This window comes from Bactrocera oleae, chromosome X (genome assembly GCF_042242935.1).
Source record: "Bactrocera oleae isolate idBacOlea1 chromosome X, idBacOlea1, whole genome shotgun sequence".
NCBI classification, from domain to species: domain Eukaryota; kingdom Metazoa; phylum Arthropoda; class Insecta; order Diptera; family Tephritidae; genus Bactrocera; species Bactrocera oleae.
Genome location: NC_091541.1, coordinates 24,604,237 through 24,626,743, shown reverse-complemented (window position 1 = coordinate 24,626,743; position 22,507 = coordinate 24,604,237). Strand labels below are relative to the sequence as shown.

Sequence of the window (22,507 nt, the reverse complement as noted above, 5' to 3'; positions counted from 1 at the left end):
TCCTCAGCTTTGCGTTTACGGCTGGTTACAGTTGCGTGCAGTATGGCCACTTTTTCCGCAGTTGAAGCATTTAAGCACACCATCCTTTTTCTTATGCGCTTTCGTAGATTTTTCCAGTGCTTTCTGCATATTGTCAATTTTTTCAAGTAATATGTTCACCCAAGTGTGTTCCTCTATTTCTACTTTGTGAGCTTTAAATGTTCGATTGCAAAGCAGATATGCAGTTTCCTGTGTCAGAGCATACGAAACTGTTTCTGCTAACGTTAATATTGGACATACTAATGCAGCGAAGCGTGTAGTGTTATCTCGTATTCCATTGACGGAAGTCTGGATTCTCGAGTCCTCGATGTATTCCATGGATTTATTTGCATAAGCTAAGTGAGCTAATCTCTCAATCTCTGTAGCAAACTCCTGCAACGACTCATTGGCTTTCTGGCGGCAATTTCGCAACTCCATTTGAAAGATCTGCTTCCTGTGCTCACTACCATACCGTCTTTCTAATGCACCCAGCAAAGTTTCATAACTACTCGCCCCGCAGTTTGGAATGGTCTGTAATATCTCTGTTGCAGATCCTTAGCAACGAACAATGCAGCTACTTCATCTTCAGCGTTCCAATTATTTGAAGATGCCGTCTTTTCGAATTGAAGCTTAAAAGCGTAAACGGAACAGTGCCATCAAAGAATGGAGGTTTTACCATGGCAGAAGCTGTTGACACAATTGGCCGTTTTAATTGTAGCTCGCGGAGACGATCTTTTAATTCATCCCTGTCATTTTTAATTCTATCCCGTTCTTCCGAAATCTATGAGGACGCTTCTGCTATTTGTGAGGTCACCTGTGCTGATATACGTGCATCTTGCGCTGCGAACTGCTCTTAAAACCGCGTTTCTAACGAGGACAATTGGGATTGTTGTGTCAACATTTGTGATGACACCTCTGCTATTTGTTGGGTTATACGTGCATCCTGCTCCTTAAATTATGTCGACATTTGCGTTGACATTTGCGATATTGCAGCAAAAACCATGTGTATGCCCACAATATTTGACGAGCATTGAGCCTCTTCTTTTTCTTCTATCTTTTTTGTCTCTTCTTCTAATTCCATGTGAAAGACATATTCCTCAACATTAATGTTTTCCGCCTCCATGGCCTCTCTCAACCGTGATTGTAATTCAGTTTTTAATCCATTTATCGCCAAACCCCGTTGCTCCAGCTCCTTTTTCAGTTGTGGAATCTTCAGATCGGTAAACTTGGTCATTTTCAAATAATTATCTCCTTGGGAATTTATTTGACAATCCCACTTCTGACACCAATTGTACCGGATTGCTCGATTAATCGTCTAACTATAACTCACTCTTGAGCGCGATCACTGGATTGTTAATTTAAAGTCCCAATTTAATGCTATACACTTATCTTTATTTCCAATTCCAACAACTTAACACTTATTGCTCGCTATTCGAACTCACAACTTATTGCTTATAGCTTAATTGCTTTTTACACGGCAACACTCTAATTCGAACTGTGTCTGCTGCACAATCCGGCAGCCCTTATATAGTAAATTTTTAACAAAAGTTCGCTACTAGAACATTCTGGCAACTGCGAATTCGCTGTCTAGTTGCTTCTGGCAGTTTATCGTCAATTCTGATTTGTTCTGGTACTCGTGTTCGCCACAAAATACTACATAATATAAGTTACAGTTGATAAGTTTTCAACGTTTCTTTTCCTTATTTCCATACGTACATACATCATGTGCTTTTAACCAGGGCTGCAAACCACTACAAAAATCGAAGCGGTTCGGTTCAGCGGTTCGAACCACTCAAAAAATACTTATACCGGTTCAAAAACCGGTTTATGAGTATCCCTGAACCGCGGTTCGGTTCGGTTCAAATGGTTCAGTTTTTTATACTAATTGATATGAAAAAAACCCATACGTATACCATATACATTTCAATGTACGAAAATAAAAGGCTTTGTAAGTGAGATCGAATTTGTGTAAAATATTTATGAAAACTTTTTAGAGTTAATTACAAAACCTAGTATGGAAGATATCAATAGTTATTATTATATACATACATATATTATGTATATATATATATATGTATATATATGTAGCATGACAAAATGTAGACTTTTAATGAAAGAAATTTAAATGTAGAGTGCTTCTGGAATTTCTTCTTCAAAATTTCACCAACGATTTTCTCTGAAACGTCGGAGTGCTTTCTTTGTATGTGTCTCGCCAAAGTTGCTGCATGTTTTTCACTCATTTTAAATTTGCAATGTATTCACTTATTTGTATAATAATTTTTTTTGAAAACAAAAGCTTTTGTGTACTGAATTCACACTCATTTCAAAAATATTTACAAAAAATTATCAATTTAAAAGTACGTCAACCTTCTGAGAACACAAACGCGACTATTTGAAATTACAGTGAGAAATGACATCACATGGCCTTGCATTCAAGCTAATTTGTGGGAGCTTATAATAAGGATTGCTTTATTAAGAATGTCGTGTATTATTTAACTTAAAAATGCTCATTGCGGATTTTCATTTTAAACCGACCGAACCATTTTTTTTTTGAATCGTTTCCGGTTTGGTTTTCGCATTTTAATATAAAAGCAGTTTGGTTTGTGATGTATGAATTATTACTTGCAGATTAAAACGTTATAGCCGATATAAGATTCCAAGGGATTGCACTTGAAAAATAATGAATTTTCCATTTGGCAACTTAGAGTGTGTGCCCTATGTTGAGTTGGGGGAAAAAATGTCCTTTGGTGTAAACAAGTTGGAAAATATCGGGTTTTCCAATAGGAATAATATGAATTCTATGTGTCGATTCGGTCATTTTTAATACTTGTATGTCATGACCTGTAGTTTTTTTTTTCATTGTAATTGTAATTCAGTAATGTTTACAATTTCATCATGAAAAGATATATGCAAGAACAACGTTTACAAATTATTCAATTTTATTATCAAAATAATCGTTCTCCAATTGTAACCTTTCGTGCGCCTTTGCCATTTTATGGTCTTAATAATCGTCCGCCTGTGCTCACAATCTCTTTACATAATGTTCAAGTGCCAACAAGACAAAGAACCGATCGAAGTAAAGAGAATATTGCTGCCGTTCAGGCGAGTGTTGCTGAAGACCGCATTTTGTCGAGTCCAAGACGTTCTCAAGAATTGGAACTGTCTCAAACCCCAACCTGAAGGATGTTGAGAAAGGATTTGCGCTTGCATCCTTATAAAATTGTTCTCACTCAAGAACTGAAGCCATTGGACCACCGTAAACGACGTGAATTTGCTGATTTTGCCCTGGAGCAACTTGAAAACGAGAACGATTTTTTTACGAAAATCATCTCCGATGAGCCTCACTTTCCTCTGAGTGGTGCGGTAAATAAATAAAACTATCGTTTCGAAGAAAACCCACCAAGTACTCATGAACAACCATTACATTCACCTACCCTGGTGACATTTTTACTGTCAATTGAGAGAGCGGTATAGATCAATGATAACCAACTTTTATGGCTGCAATTTGAAAAAATTGATCTTGACAACTCCTGGCTCCAACAAGACGGAGCTACATGACACAGAGCACGTGCAACAACCGAATTGTTGCGATAAAAGTTTAGAGATTCGATAATATTTATAAATTGTGTTCAATGACCTCCAAGAAGTTGATGTTTAACACCATTAGACTACTTCTTGTGGGTTTATTTGAAGTCATTAGTCTTTAGCAATAAACTAGATTTTTTTCAAGCTTTAAAGTCAACATTGAACATGCTATTCATAACATACGACTTGATTTAGATTAAAAAGTACTTGAAAATTGGGTTCATCGAATTCGTTCCTGCAAAAGAAGTCGTGAAGGCCACTAGAATGATGTTATATTCAGAACTTAATTGTATCGATTGTACTTTACACTAATTAAAAAACATTTGAGTTTCCTTAACAATTAGTGTGTTTTTTTATACTCTTGCAACCTGTTGCTACAGAGTATAATAGTTTTTTTCACCTAACGGTTGTTTGTATCACCTAAAACTAATCGAGTTAGATATAGGGTTATATATATATAAATGATCAGGATGAAGAGATGAGTTGAAATCCGGGTGACTGTCTGTCTGTCCGTCCGTCCGTCCGCGCAAGCTCTACCTTGAGTAAAAATTGAGATATCTTTATGAAACTTGGTAGAGATGTTTCTTGGTACCGTGAGACGGTTGATATTGCAGATGTTCGTAATCGGACCACTGTCACGCCCACAAAACGCCATTAATCAAAAACAAATAAATTGCCATAAATAAACTCCGCAATTAGACACAAGACTGTTATTTGGTATACAGGATCAAATTAGGGAGGGGCATCTGCAGTTAAAACTTTTTTTAAAAAGTGGGCGTTGTCCCGCCTTTAATCGATTTAATGTGCATATCTCCTAAACCGCTAACGCTATAATAACAAAATTCACTGGAAGCAAATGTTTTTAGCACCTCTATTGACGGTGTGAAAATGGGTGAAATCGGGTGACAAGCCCTCCCACTCCCCATATAACGGTACTGTTAAAAAATACTAAAAGCTCGATAAACCAAGCACTAAACTCGCCAGAGACATTAAATATTTTCTCTGGGATGGTATGATATGACTTTATAGGAACCACGTTCAAAATTAGTCAGTGGGCGTGGCACCGCCCACTTTTAAGTGAAAACCCATATCTTGGGACCTGCTTAACCGACCAAATTTGATACATAACATTCTTTTTATATATCTATGTAATGGTGCAAAAATGGGCGAAATCGGATTACAACCATGCCTATTTTCTATATGACACCATTTTAAATTCCACTTGATTCTTTCACTTTCCACTATGCAAATCAAGCAACAATGATTATATCGGCGTAAAACTTTGCGTGAATAATACGTTTAAAGTATGCCATCTTGTGACCAAAAATTTTCTAAATCGAACCAAAACTGTTCAAGCCCCTAAGTACTAAATATGTGGACTCCATTGCCTATAGTTGACCTTCTACCGAAAAGATCAGTCAATCCGCAAAGAAATATCAAACGAGTATACCATTTGCCTTTGCGAGAGTATAAAATGTTCGGTTATATCCGAACTTATCCCTTCCTTACTTGTTTTAATATCGTATCACTTTTTTTGAAAAACCTTTATGAGAGTAAGAAAACCCTACAGAAAAAAATATTGAATCCCAAATAAATAATTCTATAGTTTTGCTTTAGAGATATTTTTACTTTTATATTTCAATTAAAAAAGTTGGGATGTAAGGTAGATCGCCACCCCGCGGTATATGCTGCACTAAATCTCGAGCGGCTATTCGAGGAGGCTCGTGCCAAGAGTCGTGCAAGTGCGGAACTCGCATTTCTGGAGGATGTACATTCTTCCGAATAATCTCGAGCACACGAAGGCGGCATCCGCCAATCTTTTGCTTCGTCTCGGAAGAGATGGAGCCGATGTCGTCCTAAACCACTTTTGTAACGGCACGCAGGGAAGAAGTCATTGACCTCACTTTGATATCAAGGGAAACAGCTTCCTTAACTTCTGAATGGAAGGTTCGAAATGATCATTCCTTCTGTGATCATAGATTTTTTATTTTTATCTTGGACAGAGTAGCTCCGGTCTGAGAACTTTAGAAACACGGTTTGGGATCTTTACGCCAAAAAGTTTCGATCAACTCTTCCTGTAGCGCTAGGTCGAAGCTTCAGTCTATCTGCTTAGAGGGCTGTTATGAAGCTAGTTAGTTTTAGGCGTATTTTTGCAAAGAATCCTGCCTTATTGGTATATCTTAGAGATGTATTTAGCAACTGGGCTGTGAGTAGTGGGTAGTCGCTACGACTCCTCCTGGATGCTCACTTTCCCCTTAACCCATCTTCCGAAGAAGGAGAGCTTCAAGAAGGTTACACAGTCTTCTCAGTCCTTCTGGACGAGTGTTGTCTCACGTGGGCTAGAAAACAGGTTAAAGTGACGGAAACAGGTTAGAGTGGCGGTCGTCCTGAAGGTCGGTAAAAGCTCTCATGTCACTGTCAATTATTTAAGGCGTATCAGTATCTCCTCGTTTCTATGGAAAACTCTGGAGAGCTATATGGATCTGTATATTAGGAGTCGAATGCTAAGGAACGGGATATTAAGTGCTCAGCATGCCTACATTAAAGGCAGGTCGGTCGACACTGCCTTGTACTCGGTATTGTCATTGCTGGAGGAAGCCCTCATACATAAAGACTTCGCTATGGGTACCTTTCTTGATATCGAAGGAGCCTTCAACAACGTACGGCCGGAGGCGATTATGGAAGCTCTCAATAAATGGACAGAGTGAAGTACCTATAGCCACAGGTTTGTATCCTTTGATAGGAAGCTAGCATGGAAGCCAAACATCGGGGAGGGAGTGGAGAAGACATCTGTCGCCTTATTCTGGCTTTGAGCTGGCTGAACGAAACTAGTCAAGGAGTGCATGAACTCATTAGCAATAACTTCAGGCTTCTTCCACTATGGACTAGTATGGGAGCGCGGCCACAGCGGAATCGCTGGAAACGGCAAAGCCAATGAGCTGTTAGACCTACAGTGAGCTCAGCAAACGCTGGCCAACAACCAGAACTTGTGCGACTACGAGATCCTTTTGACACGGAGTGAACCGTAAGAGGTCATCCGATCTACTGGCTCTTTGCCAAAGCTGTATGGAAGAAGACAAGGTGAAATCATCTCGACATTTCCGTCTCTTTTGCCCAGTTACTGCTAGACTGAGATTGAAATATCTCGGTAGACACACCTTTGGCGTACCCAGCGATGTTGCTGGGATTGACATTAGACGCTTTGGATAAGTTTGTGGTAAGCAAAAAATGATTCGTCGATCGATGGTGATCTACATTTTAGAAGTATTTTGAGCAACACAAAGAACGAATTTCTGTCCAAGTGAGATTTATCGAGTTTGAATCAACCCCACGACATAACCTAACCTAATCTTAACAAATTTTACATTTTGCAGCCAAATGGAAAGTAAAATTTTGCCAGTTGAAGTTCCAAACAAACGCAATTGCGCCGTTTGAATGTTTGCCTTGTTATTTAAATATATTCATAAAATTAATTAAATAAAAAGCAAATTCTTTGCTTGCTAATAACAATATTAATGAAACTAGAAAAAATTAATTAATTATTTAATAAAATAAAAGATTTGTTATTAATTGAGAATTATTAGCCAACCAACTACGACGCTACTTGCATTCGGTACACATACACATGGCAGAAAAAGTCTGCGTTAACTTACGCAAATTTCCTTTGTACTATGAAAAATCGGAAAAAAAATGATTAAAAATGATGATTTGTTATTAATTGAGAATTATTAGCCAACCAACTACGACGCTACTTGCATTCGGTACACATACACATGGCAGAAAAAATCTGCGTTAACTTACGCAAATTTCCTTTGTTCTATGAAAAATCGGAAAAAAGATGATTAAAAATAAATTTTTACAGTATTTTATTTAGTTGAATAAAAAGTAACTATTTTAAAAATTACGTACCAATAACGTTATTGAATTCAAAATAATTTCACGTAAAAATAAAAAGGTCATTCAAGCCAAGCAGAAAAAGTCTGCGTTCACTGCAAGAATAAAGGAGTAAAAGGCTAAAGGTTAAAAAGTATATAATAAATCAGTAACCAGTTGGATATCCACGTCTTGTAATGACTTCTAGTAGGCGGTTTTTCATTGAACCAACTAATTTTTAATTTCTCTGCTGGTGATAACTTTTCTCTCTAGTAGGTCCCATAAGTGTTCAATTGGGTAGAGGTCAGGTGATTGCGGGGGTGTACGAAGTTGTTTTGGAATAGAGCAACCACTGCTTCACAATTTCTGCTGTCTGCTTCGAGTCGTTGTCTTGTTGGAAAATAAATCGCTCACCTAGTCCCAACTTGACTGACTTTTTTTTTAATTTATGTTTAAAATATCAAGATAACCATATCTGTTTATTATCGACTCAATAAACTGAAAACTTCCAATGCCCGAACTTGGCATACACCCTCACATCATAGCAACTCCACCACCATGCTTTACCGTAGGTATGAGATTTTGCTAATCCAGTGCTGTTCCACTTTTCCTTCAAACAATCTTTCGACCTTTTATGCCGAAGATGCAGAACTTACTCTCATCTGAAAAAATAACGCTTTTCCAAAACTCTGGAGGCTTGTTTAAGTGCTCTTTTGCAAAGGCCATCCTCTTAAGTCGATTTACTTTCGATAGGGCTGTAGGGCTTACTTCTTTTGGTATTTAAATGCTATGTCTTTCGAAATTTTGCTTACTGTCAGTCGTGGATTACACTTCACAAGAGAGGTTATATTGCGCCCTTCTCTTTCAGTTAGTTTTTTGGAGGTCCAGAACGTGGCTTGGACTCTTTTAGGGTCTAATATATTAATTTTAATCGTACAATATACAAAATAAATAAGAAAGTATTAAAGTAAACAAATAATGAAAAAGATTCACAAAATTTAAAGTAACATAATTCTCACTGGGTGTCTTTAATTTCGTGTTCACCTACACAGTCGGAGTTCCTCTCATGCCGACCGCATGCATATCTTATATATTCTTTTGTCTCCGTTTTGCCGAATCTACCGATTTATATAACAGATATGAAGTGAATATGTCATTTTAGACGTACTGTAATAACAAGTTTAATTACTTTAATGGTTTAATGCCGTCAAGCGGCATAATCTCATCAAGGGCTTACGCTGCCCAATTTGACATAACTATTATTAGGTTATTCGTTTGCCTGGCTGCTTGGCTCTTATACTCTCGGAAAATGTTGCTACGGAATATTATAGTTTTATACACCTTACAGTTTTTTGTAACACCTAAAGCTAATCGAGATAGATATGGAGTTATATATTTATAATTGATCAGGATGACGAAACAAGTTGAAACCCCGGTACTTGGGTAAATGAGATATGCTATCTTGATGAAACTTAATGTATGGAAGTTAACAGCAGCCTCCACACAGCTTCTTTACCGTAATTGTAAACAAAATCATAATTGATTCTTCTCATAAATTATATTGGAAGTCATTCTTTAAAACAACACACTTTGTTTACACAAGCGGCTATTGTTGACATTAACAAGCCTTCTGCATCTTTGCAGCTACAATGAAATGTTCTTATTTTATCTTCATTTCAAGATTAAACTATTTTACAATTCTGTGAAACTAAAAATAAGTAAACAATTTTGTAAGCCTATAAATAAGTTTGGATGTATATTTAAGGCAGTCTTTTGAGAATTACTGAAATAAAGACACGTTCGGTCGAAGCGAACTAAAAACTTCGAACTTTTTAAAAATTGTTTTGCTTGACACAAAAACATAATTGGCGCCCAACGTAGGGCAGGAATGTCAAGGATCAACGTGGGAGAAAAAATCAAGTACCCCGATCCTTGAAATTTTTTTAATGTAAACGCGAAAGGGGAAAAGTAAAAGTCGTTTTACAAAAAAAAAAGAAATAAAAGTGTTAAAAAAGAAGAAAATACTAAAAATTTTTATTCACCCTTACAAAGGAAGAAAGTGAGAAATAAAAAAAAAAAAAAAAAAAAAAAATTATCTGTAAAAGGAAAAAGCAATTGGACCAAGGACCAGCAGCAGACAGCATAACTGGGAACCACAATTTCGAGTGATCATCAGCAGGATTAAGTAAGAATTCGCCGACAAGTTAGCTTTAAATAGTTTTTATAAATATTAAATTGCGTCATTTGCCAATTGATGATGAGAATATAGTGATTATATATTTTTTGAAAAAAAATGGGTAATGACCTAAATAAACCTAAATACATTGTGATTATTGTGGAGGAGACCACGAGATACTAAAATGTCCCTTATTAAGAAATGAAAATTAAATCTGAAGTTAATACCTAAATATATATGACAGATTCTCCAAATCGCTCCAAAAAATTAAATTTTGAAGAAGAAGAGATAGAAAATGAAATAAATAAAACTTTAGAAACTTTAGACTTTCAAGGAAATAATCCTTCTTCTTTGGATCAGGACTCCCTTCAAGACCCTGATGAATTAGATGAAATTTTAGAAGCGTTACACAACGAAGAAAGTAATTAAAAATTAATTTGATAAAAGAAAATAAAGTAAATTATAAAAATGGCTCACGGTGAAGCATTGACCGTAGACTTGATCACTAGATTAATCGCGGATAGCAATTTGGAATTGAGACAGGAAGTTCAAAGGTTAAAATTACAACTCGGAAATAATAATAGTATGGCTACTGAATATGAGGTTGAAACAATTGATGATTCTGTCCAATGTCAAGAATCATTGGACGTTATTAAATCCTTATTAGAATTCAGTGGAAAATTTAATGCCTTTGTAAGCTGGCGTGAAGCAGCGCATAACGCGATGAGCTTATATGTTAGGAAGAGCAGGAAATATTTTGCTGCTTTAACAATTTTAAGAAATAAAGTGACTAATGAAGCCAATGATGTAATAACTAATCATGGAACAGTTTTAAATTTTGATGCGATAATCGCACGTTTAGATTTCGCATACTCAGACAAACGTCCAATTCATATAATTGAACAAGAGTTGAGTGTCCTGCGACAGGGCACAATGACAGTGATCGAATATTATAATTTAGTCAACAAGAAGTTGACTCTTCTAATTAATAAAACTATAATGACTCATGGTAATTCAGCGGAAATTACCAAAGAATTAAATAAAAGAAATAGCCCTTAGAATATTTATAACTGGGTGAACCCTTAAGAGATATAATTTTCTCCTCGAATCCTCAGGACCTCCCTGATGCTTTAGCAAAGGCTCAAGAGCTTGAGTCAAATAACCAAAGAGCGCGTTTTGCACCAAATTTTGCGAACGAACAATTAAGGGTGAGACAAAATTACCCAAGCAACAATTTAAGATTTCCCCGGCGAAATAATTATTCAGGGGAGCAACAGAATGCTTTTCCCAAAACTCAAGCAAATAATAAAAATACGAGACCCGCATGGAATAATTCAAAACCTAATAATAGTCCTCAAACCCAAAATTACCATGAAGTAAACGCGCTAGAGAAAGCGAAAATAGCTATAGGCCGCAAGGAAAAGTTCAAAGGATTAATAATATCCGGGAAGATCATTTTTTAGAAGAAGAGGGGATACCCTCCCCTACATCACAGTCTGCGATTATAAATTAAATAAAAAATGTAAAACTCTTGTCGATACAGGAGCAACTTCTTGCTACATAAAGCAGAGAATTTATGAAAACAAAAATGAATTGGCAATTTATAAAAGAGTCAAAACCATAAATGGTTACTCAATAATAAAATATTATCATATAATATCTTTGTTTGGGGTAAAACAGGTTTTCTATGAAATAGACAACTTGGGATCAGATTTGCTCCTAGGATATAAATTTTTGAAAGAAATAGAAGCAGAAATTAGTGGAAAAAAATATAAAAATAAACTTTCATGATGAAAGTTAAGAAATTTTAAACCCCGTGGAACACAAAAGTTCTAAGGCGCCCGCCGATGGTAATACCGGCAGTAACGAAAGCAAAGTTAATAAAAAATTAAAAAAATATTGTGGAACAAAAAGTTTCCACAAAGCCAGCCGAAGATTTTTCCGGCAATATTATATTAAATAAATATTTTTTGTCGCAGCATAATGAGTGTAATGCGAATATAACTGAAAATTTTTCGATGCTAAACGAGAATGGTTCGGATATACGTGAGAATAGTGACCGGAATAGCGGCAATGGAGAATTGTGGAATTATAAAAATTATGTTGGGAATTAAATTAATAATAATAACGAAGATGAAAATTCGGAAATTTTTTTTAAAGAATCTCGTCATGATTTTTTCGACGAAAAACTCCTAGAATTTAAAAAACATATTAAAGGAAAAATTTGAAATACACATTCAAATATAAATACTACTTTTCCGTTTATGACAAATGTAAAAGCAGAGATTAGAACAAAGAGTATTGAACCTGTCTGGAGTAGGCAGTACCCATATCCTTTATCCGTAAATTCCTTCATAAATAAAGAAATTGACAAAATGTTGAATGAAAATATAATAAGACCCAGTAAGAGTCCTTATAACTCACCAATTTGGGTGGTACCAAAGAAAGGATTGAACCAAAACTTAGAATGGTCATCGATTATAAAAAATTAAATGAACATACCATTTCTGATAGATATCCCATTCCGGATACCAATATAATTTTGTCAAATTTAGGCAAATCAAAATATTTTTCAAGCATTGACTTAGAATCAGGTTTTCATCAAATTTTAATGTCAAAAATTGACATAGAGAAAACGGCTTTTTTCGATAATAATGGTAAATACGAATTTTTACGAATGCCATTCGGTTTGAAGAATGCGCCCAGCATTTTTCAAAGGGCAATGGATGATATATTACGTGAATATTACATTTGCCATGTTTATATGGATGATATAATTATTTTCTCAGAAAACCTAACCCAGCATTTGCAGGATTTGGAAACAATTACAGAAATATTGAAGGAAGCTAATATGAAAATTTCAGTTGAGAAATCAAAATTTTTTGAAAGAGAAATAGAAATTTTAGGATACATAATAGCCCAAAATGTGATCAAAACAGATCCCAACAAAATAAATTATTTTATGTAAAAATGGATACACAATTCACGAGATGATTGAAAGTTTCGGGAATAAAAGGCATTTAATAGAATATGATACGGTAGAAAATCTGTTAACTATTTTAAAAGAATTTATTCCACCAAAATTGGTAACGGCAATTCATTGTACAATAGAGGATTTATATGAAATCCAAGGACCTCTGAAACAAACTTTTCAAAATAAATTTGTGTATACAAATCTTTTTCCAATGGATATTATTAATAGAGAGGATCAATCCGGAATTATTGAACAAACTCATAATAGAGCTCATCGCAGCTTTAATGAAAATATTAAACAAATAGAGAAAATGTATTATTGGCCGAAAATGAGGAAAAGAATGAAAGAATATATTCGTAATTGCATTATTTGCAACAAAAATAAATATGATGGACATCCCAAAAGAATTCCAATAGGTAAAGCTCCAATTCCAGAAAAAGAAGGGGAACAGCTTCACTTAGATATTTTTTACGCGCAAAAATTAAAATTTATTACATGTATAGATGCTTATTCAAAGTTTTTGGTAATAAAACATATAGAAGATAAATCTAATATCGAAGAAAAAGTTCTGGAACTACTTCAAACCTTCACTGATGTAAAGCAACACCAACTTTCAAATCTTAAATGCAAAGACGAAATATCGAAATTTATTTTTGCGATCCGAGACATAAAATAACAAATGGACAAATAGAAAGAGTCCATTCAACTATAATTGAAATCGCTAGATGCATAAAAGAAGAATATAACATAGTTAGCGACTTGTTGATAATTGACCAAAATGTAATAAATTGCAACAATGAATTTCTTAAAGTAAAAAATTGTAAAACTGAAATAACAAGCACTTACTGCAAACTGAATAAAGAAAAAACATGTTTTTCAGAACTTTTGAATAAAAAACCTGCAAAATGTAAAAAGATTAAGGAAAGAAACAATAATATTGAAATGATTAAAGAAGGTGTTATATTAATTTCAGGTGAAAATAAAGTAGAAAAACAAAACTTAACAGGAACATATTTAGTTACATTTGAAAATCAAACAATAATAAATAATATAATTTATGTGAATATTGAAACTAAGATTTGGAACTATCTATGGTAAGGCTGAGCTCAGGCTACTACCGGGGTCACAGTTGGCGGATAGTGGACGGCCTACGCTAAGTAGGTTAGCTGCGAATAGTAATACGCAGCCCCCGACCAAGAGCTGCAGGAGAGGAGGGCTTGGCTCAAAATGCCTCACGCGCCCAATGAACCTCCGGCGGAGAGGCGAACAGATGCCGCCTTTAAATAAGCGTCCACAACCCCTTCCGGGGCTGCACCGAGGGAGAACCTACCCACGAAAGGGAGGCAACAAAGCGACGAGGGATCAATACAGCGACAGTACCCAATGTGTACGGATGAAGACGAAAACCCTGGGCAAGCGCCCATCAGAATCGAGGCCAGTAAGATTCTGATTATGGTATACTAGAAAACCGGAAAGGATTAGATTGACAAAGGGCTGGTGAGAGCAGCATTCTACCACCTCAGTAGGTAAGAGTGACATCTCACCGAAATGGCTGGTAGGCTAATGCTGTCCTCATCTCCGTCTCGTTAAAACCATGGCAGGTCTTCAAGTACGTTCAATGCACGTCGCCATATATTCTTGGCCGTACAGTTTCAGTTGAGACGAGCTCCTGATTTGTGCCCGAACCTGGCTCTGAACATAAGCTCCCATAAGGACTTGTGTCAACCCTCGCGTGGCCTCCCTGCTTGCATAGATAACCACGGGGTTTATACAGGGCAACTGCTACAACGCGCGGAGATAGCGGCTTGAAGCGGAGACCCATCAGAACAAAATGAATACACCACAACAACAACAAAAACCCCAACAAAAAGAACAACAAGAAAAAACACAACAAAATAAAGATGGCCAAGACGTGGAATACGGGACCGTCTTCCGTAGGAGTAGTAGGATTCTTAGATCCCCTATACTTTCCACCACTCCAAAACAGCTGGATAAAACCCCGGCTACGCATACAGGATCGGCAAAACAAGGAGAAGGGAAGCGCACCCCAGCTGCCATCATAGAAGAACCTCGGGCCACTCAAAACTCACCGAAACAGGAGTATATCACCCAAATGAGACAGGCAGAAGAGGAATCCTTAGAAAAGTGCAAGGGCATCGTGCAAATAATGAAGATGGCGATGGCCAAACAGAAAAATGTCAGCATGGACGTTAAGAACGGAGCGGCACAGCTAGACGAACTTTTTGACGTAATCAAGAGTTACCGTAAAAACTGGCTCATCGCTGAAGCCGAGAAAAGACGGGGACATTCAAGCAGGCGCATCACGACCCCCGAGCCAATAACTTCGAAGCGGCGCGCAACAAGCCCTACAGGACCCCATCGAAGACTTGACGATAAACATAACTGCACCTAACACAAGAGAGCAGGTAAGGGCGTATATAACGCTTCATCAGGATAAAGCTGACACACTGATGCGAAAGACACGTATTAAAATTGGCTGGGTTAACTGCAGGCTGCGACTGAAAGAAAACGCCAAAAGGTGCTACCGCTGCTTTGGACCAGGGCACTTGACCTGGAACTGCAAAGGGCCCGACAGGAGAGGACAAGGCACTTGCATAAAATGCGGCCAACCAGGTCACAAATTAAAAGAGTGCACAAAACCCCCCTCATGCTGCCTCTGCGAAGAGGCTAAACACGAAAAAGTCGACCATATCCCGGGCTCCGCAAAATGTACGGTATATAGGAATCATCAGAACAAATGAATATTCTACAGGCCAATATGCATAGATGCAAGGCTGCTGACGCTTCACTCTCGCAAATGGCGACGGAGAACGGTTACGACTTAATCATCATAAGCGAGCAATATAAAAAGAAGGAGAGTGGGACCTGGTTAGAAGATAGCAGCTCAACCGCAGCTATATGGCTACCCCCAAGAAGTAAAATCACCATCACAGGTAAAGGGAACAGCAACGGTTTCGTCTGGGCCAGTTGCGACCTTTTCACAGTAATTAGCTGCTACCTGACGCCAAGCGACAGCATACAAGAATTTCAAGAAAAGCTCGACAATATAGAGGATACAGCCAGGTCTATAGAAGGTCAATTAATTATCGCCGGAGACCTGAATTCAAAAGCCATAGAGTGGGGTATGCCAAATACGGACTCGAGAGGAAAGCGCATTCTAGAAACGGCTGCGCGGCTTGGTCTAATAGTGCTTAATACGGGAAATGCAACCACGTTTAGAAGACCGGGTTGCGAGGAAACCATACCAGACATCACCCTATCAACAGAACGCATGGCTGGCTCAGTAAAGAAATGGAGAGTCCTAGAAGATTACACTGGCAGCGATCACCAGTACATCTCTTTTGAGGTGGACACCGGAACAAACGCCCACCAGTACAGAAAAAATACTGGAGCCCGAAAATGGAACGTCTCGAAACTGAACACTTCGAAATTAATCTCCGCAATAGACGACCATAACCCATCTAGCAGCTCTCCAAAAAATGCAAGAAAAGTTGTCGAGCACACAATGCTTATTATAACTAGAGCATGTCACAAATCGATGCCCAAGGCTTCCCACAGCAAACATAAAACGGCAGTTTACTGGTGGACAGAAAATATTGCCCAACTCAGACGCACATGCCTTCGCCTTCGTAGATCGTATACGAGATCCAGGAGAAGAGGAGCCGCAATATCAAGCGGCGAAAAAGGAGCTGAAGCACGCCATCGATGACAGCAAAAAGAGAAAATGGAAGGAACTACGCGAGGACGTTAACAAAAACCCCTGGGGACTCGGGTACAAAATCGTAATGAAGAAACTCGGAGTTCGAGCAAAACCACCTGACTTAATCGCTGCCAAAATGGATCATATCGTAAGCGCACTCTTCCCCACACGCGAAAACAGGATTAGTGATCCAGAACAGACAACAAGACTTCTGCAAATTCCCCAGTTCACCCTCGAAGAGCTGCAACTGGCCACTGGAAAGCTCAAAACTAATAAATCACCAGGCCCGGACGGGATCCCAGCAGAAATCCTTAAAAAAATCGCCGCAAAGCGACCGGCATTACTTCTGAATATGTACAACGCCTGCCTCGAAGCCGGAATATTCCCTGAACCTTGGAAAAAACAACGGCTGGTGCTAATCAGTAAGGGAAAAGGTGATCCCAACTTACCATCAGCATACCGTCCACTATGTATGCTTGACACAGCGGGAAAACTTTATGAAAGTCTACTTAAACCCAGACTCGAAGCGGCCATCAGCAAAGCCGGAGGACTCTCCCCTAGACAACACGGCTTTAGACCCGGCAAGTCAACTTTAGGAGCTATAAGATGCATCATTGAAAGCGTAGAAGCCGCACAGCACAGATGCCATAAATACAAAAGAATAGTTTTGCTGGCGACTCTAGACGTCCGAAACGCCTTCAACAGCGCTAGATGGGCGGACATGATCGACGCTCTTGAAAAAAGCTTTAAAATCCCCAACTACCTCAGAACTGTGGTGCGGAGCTACCTCAGCAATAGATATCTGCTATACCAAACTAGAGAGGGATCACGACAGATAGCGGTTACGTCAGGAGCTGCACAAGGATCCATTTTAGGCCCAGACTTGTGGAACATCAACTACGACGCCATACTAAAACTCGAAATGCCAGACGAATCGTACCTAATTGGCTACGCGGACGACATTGCAGCAGTAATTACAGCCCGAGACACAGAAGATGCGCGAAGAAAGCTAAACCAGGTCATGATACGGACACAAACATGGCTTGACTCACACAACCTCCAGCTCGCTACGGAGAAGACAGAACTACTACTGCTAACAAATAAGCACATACCTCTCGAAATAAGTATGCAAACGATTACGGACACTCAAAGGACACAAAAAGCGGTGAACTACCTAGGCGTAAGACTGGACCCCAGATTAACTTTCTGGGTACAAATCCAGCACGCCGCAGGGAAAGCAGCGAAAATCACCTCCCAACTCAGCAGACTAATGGCCAATATAGGGGGGCCCAGCCAAGAAAAGAGAAAGCTTCTAATGTCCACGACCATCAGCGTCCTTTTATACGGAGCAGAGATTTGGGCAGATGTGTTAAAAAAAGAAAACCGGCGTAAGGTATTGGCTAGAGTATACCGCACCGCAGCCCTCAGAGTTGCATCAGCTTACCGAACGGTATCAGGTGATGCAATATTAGTCATAAGCGGAAATGCCCCAATTGACCTTCTGGCATACGAAAGGAAAAAGCTGTGGGAGCTAAAGAACATGTCTGAATACAACAAAAGCGCAATAGACCAAATAAAGAAAGACACGATATCAGCATGGCAGCGAAGATGGGAGAATGAGAGTCGCGGCAGATGGACGGCCAGACTTATAAGAGACCTAAACTTATGGACAAGTCGAAAATTCGGAGAAGTCGACTTCTACATAACGCAGCTACTATCCGGTCATGGATACTTCAAAAAGTATCTCTACAGAATGGGAAAAGTCGAAGAGCCGGCATGCCTATACAACGATGCGACTGAAGACGACGCTGAACACACATTCTTTAAATGTGAGCGATGGCAAAGGGAACGTACCGCCGTAGAAGACCTGGTCGGTCCAATAAGCGCAAACAACTTAATCAGCGTCATGATGGAGAGCGAAGCTAACTGGTCTATTATCCAGAAATTCGCAGAAACTTTGCTTCGCAGCAAAAAGCGGGACCTGGACGCGGAGGTGCGTAGATGTAAATCTCTCAATAAGGAAAATGGAACGCCACCCTGAAGTAATGCAAACGCGGTTCTAGGGTGGGCGACGGTTCCCTAGAGGGGGGGTTTTTAGTGACCTGCAAGTGACACATACCGTTGCTGTGACGACAGCACTGATGATGCGGAAGGCATTTTCCACCCCCTCACCCGCAAAAAAAAAAAAAAAAAAAAAAAAAAAAAAAAAAATTTGGAACTATCTAACGCAAAATCATGTTAATAATTTTAAAATAATAGAATATATGGAAACTACAAATGAACATTTAAAATTAGAAAATATAAATTTTCTGGGTAAAAAAAATGAAGATATTAAAAGACATTCAATCTATTTCTATATTTTTATAGCTTTTTGCATAATTTTCAAAAATTTATTTATGCAAAAAGTTGATCAAATTAAACAAAACTAAAAAACAGAATGAAAATTCCGAATTTCAACAAATTTCATATAATGTAATTTTGGATCAAATTCATAATTTAACAAAAAATTAAATTGAATCGGGGACGATTCATCTTAGAGAGGGGGGAATTAACGGCAGCCTCCATACAGCTTCTTTACCGTAATTGTAAACAAAATCATTATTGATTCTTCTCATAAATTATATTGGAAGTCATTCTTTAAAACAACACACTTTGTTTACACAAGTGGCTATTGTTGACATTAACAAGCCTTCTGCATTTTTGCAGCTACAATGAAATGTTCTTATTTTATCTTAATTTCAAAATTAAACTATTTCACAATTCTGTGAAACTAAAAATAAGTAAACAATTTTGTAAGCCTATAAATAAGCTTGGATGTATATTTAAGGCAGTCTTTTGAGAATTACTGAAATAAAGACACGTTCGGTCGAAGCGAACTAAAAACTTCGAACTTTTTAAAAATTGTTTTGCTTGACACAAAAACATAATTTGCATGCCTTGGTACCCAATGCGGTGTAGAATGATGCCGTGAAAGCATATAAAGGGCTGTGACTAAGCAATATATTAAGATACAAAGCCGCCTTTTCATACATAATACCGCAGTGAAATTTTTTAAATCTCACAAAACACTTGAGCTTTTTCAACCAAATTTGCTAGAAGAAATTCGATCGATCATTTTTTTATACATTGCAAAAATTAAAATTCGGTATCAAAATTTGTAAATGGGCCGCCCACCTTTCCATGAAAATCTATATCTCAGGAAACAATCCACTAATTTCTACCAAATTCGGTGCTTAACACTACTGCGACATTTGTATGTTGCATTGTGAAAATAAGCGAAATCGGACATCAACCCCGCCGACTTCTTATTTCTAAAAAATATAAATCAAGCACCAATAAAGTGAAAGGAATAAAATCTAGAGCAAATAGTGCTTCTGAGGTATGCCATTTACCTCCAAAAATAGTTGAAATCGGACTAGAGGTTTTCAAAACCCCAGACACCGAACTTGTGGAGCTCAGTACATATAGCTGATTTTATACCGAAAGTATCGGTAAAATTCTGAGATATGTTATTGAAATTCAGAGAAAATCTTTTCCTGGTAATATTATGTCTTTGAGTCCAAACAGGTTAAACCGGGACAACACTGGCATTAGCCTCATATACCTGATATACGAATTTTAAACCTCAAACGATTGAAGTTATAGCGTATACATACTCGATATGTAACCCGTAAGATGTCTTAGCAATATTAATGTAACGCATAATACAGGATATGTTTTAGCTCAATTCTGAAAATGTGTGAAACTGGTCCACGAATTATCCCAAAATCCCTATACTACTTTCAGCAGACTTTATGCCCAATATGTCGGTCAATGCCGGTTATCTTCATAAAATTGTTTGGTAACATGTTCTCGAGTATACTTGAGTAATATCAAAAGTTAATGCAATCAGTTAATATCTTCCCTTAGCCCCAATATACTGTATATAATGATTTTCTCCTATTTCGACTTTCCATCTGACTTTAAATCATTTATGTTGGTCAAAATGTGTGATATTTTAATTAATTTAAGTTGCTTTCTTTCTTTAATATAAATATTTCGAATAAGAAAAATGTAAATGTAAATCTGAGTCTACAACTTTTAACATACGCAAGTTAATAAGGTGTCAAATTTGATTGTTAATCATCCGGTTTCTTCGGATAATGAATTTTGAATTCTTACGTAACATTTTTTTAATATAAAGTTTTGCAACACTTGAAATTATTTCTCTGCCTTTGCACTTTGCAAATCGCGATAGTATAAAATATTCGGTTACATTCGAACTAAGTCGTCCTTACTTGTTCTATATAAGCATAACTTAAGCTTAAGATATTATTGTTGAAAGTTAGTAGGAGTAGGAACTGAATTGTATTTGCAGCGAATCTAATAAACAGTGAATCATGATGACTTGCTCACTTCAACGAATTTCCTCCGTCAACAACACCTGCATCAAATGAAAACGTAAAATATCAGCATATACCGAGATTCCCAAGGTACTCAGGCATCAGACAAGCGGTTGTAACCCGTTTCAATTCTAAGCTATGCGAAACAGCCTTAAAATTGGTTGGCGCTCAAAGTTATGTTTGAAGGCGGAAATGTTTCTTTACTACGTGACATGTACACAAGTGTGTATGAAGAAGTTTTGGCTGATATAAACAACATTACGACAATCCATGTTCGTTCTCAGAGCACCACATGCAGCATCTAGTATACTTATTTTACCACCCGTCATAATCTCGAGCTACGCAACTAAATTTTGTGTATAGAGCACTTGAAATGATGAATGTGTCGGTTGCTACCCGAACCGAGTGGAATATAAGTATAAAATTCAATGAATATGTTCGTGGAATGGCGTGCAACTAAAATACCATAATTTTCGGCAAATAATTCACATATTTCAAGCGGCCCGAAATCACTCATGTCGTGAAGGCTCATTTGGCTACTAACTGCGGAAAAATCCTTAGCAGAAACAGGAGGCCCAAACTAAGGGGCACTAAAAGTACTTCCCCAGGTAACCTTCTGGTACGTACGTACCACGCTAATGGTGGTGCCCAAGGTACTCCGTTGACAAGAACGACCAAATGACGAGGGCCAATAATTTCTCTTGCAGAGTGACCGAACTACTCTCTTAGCAAAGGTGCTTCTTACTGATTATTGGTTTCATTTACGCAATGATAAGGGTTCTCAGGTGAGCTTTGGTTGCGAATTTTTAGTATATAAAATAAGTATACAGTCTCATGTGGACGAGAAGTTCAAGGACAACCTCATTATGCGTCTATGACTCCTGCCACTGTAGACATATAGACTAATCAAGTTCTACATGGTTTTCATTTGGAAGATCTAGCGTTCGATAGAAGAACTACTGATTTGACTAGATCTTTAGCATGCTTTTATAAGGAGAATAGGAAGGGCTTTTCAAAGAGGTACCGGACGGGTAGATACGAATTTTTTTCATATCTTGCTGACATACGGGATTACTATTCTATCAGCGATAAACTCTTGCCAAAATGTTGTAAAATAAAATAACCTCTCGACAACATCGAAGCAGACTTCTGTCTGTCCGTCCGTCCGTCTGTGCAAGCTTTAACTTGAGTAGAAATTGAGATATCTTGATAAAACATGGTACACATATTTATTGGCACCATAAGAAGGTTGGTATTGGAGATGAGCGCAATCGGATAGCTGCCACGCCCATAAAATATCATTAACCAAAAACTAACAAATTTCCATAACTATGCTCCACAATCAGATACAAGACTGTTATATAAGGTTGGTATATAAGGGAAGTGCATCTTCAGTTTAAAAATGTTAAAAAAAGTGGGTGTGGCCTCGCCCTCTAATAGGATTAATGTGAATATGTCCTAAACCAAGCTATAATAATAAAATTCACTCAGAACACATATTTTTAACACCTTTCCCGACAGTGTGAGAATGGGTGAAATCGGGTGATAAACCCGCCCACTCCCCATATAGCGGTATCGTTAAAAACCACTAAAAGCGCGATAAATCAAAAAATAACTACGCCCGAGACATTGAATACGAGATTGTTCGAAAGGGCTTTATAGGAGCCGGGGTCAAAATTAGACGATAGGCGTGGCACCACATTAACATGACATTTTTATATTACTGTGTGAAAATGGGCGAAACTGAACACCAACTACGCCTATTTCCACTATAACAC

At 37.7% G+C, this 22,507-nt stretch overlaps 1 protein-coding gene across 6 annotated transcripts in view; it reads right to left on the bottom strand.

Moving 5' to 3' along the window:
- Asator (tau-tubulin kinase asator) overlaps positions 1-22,507 on the bottom strand; it is a 551,150-nt gene that overhangs the window by 32,262 nt on the left and 496,381 nt on the right. The gene's annotated exons all lie outside the window — the stretch shown is intronic.